Source organism: Lupinus angustifolius, chromosome LG11 (assembly GCF_001865875.1).
Source record: "Lupinus angustifolius cultivar Tanjil chromosome LG11, LupAngTanjil_v1.0, whole genome shotgun sequence".
NCBI classification, from domain to species: Eukaryota; Viridiplantae; Streptophyta; class Magnoliopsida; order Fabales; family Fabaceae; genus Lupinus; species Lupinus angustifolius.
The window spans coordinates 14,456,760-14,457,037 of record NC_032019.1 but is presented as its reverse complement, the minus strand read 5'-3'; positions in this window follow the sequence as shown (position 1 = coordinate 14,457,037).

The window sequence follows — 278 nt, the reverse complement described above, 5'->3', positions numbered from 1 at the left end:
AATCCTAATCCTAATCCAAATCATAATCCTCATCCTAATCCTAATCCTAATCCTAATCCTAATCCTAATCCTAATCCTAATCCTAATCCTAATCGTATTCATATTCCTAATCCTAATCCTAATCCTAATCCAAATCCTCATCCTCATCCTCATCCTAATCCTAATCCAATTCCTAATCCTAAACCTAATCCTAATCTTATTCCTAATCCTAATCCTAATCCTAATCCTCATACTAATCCTAATCCTAATCCTAATCCTAATCCTAATCCTAATCATAT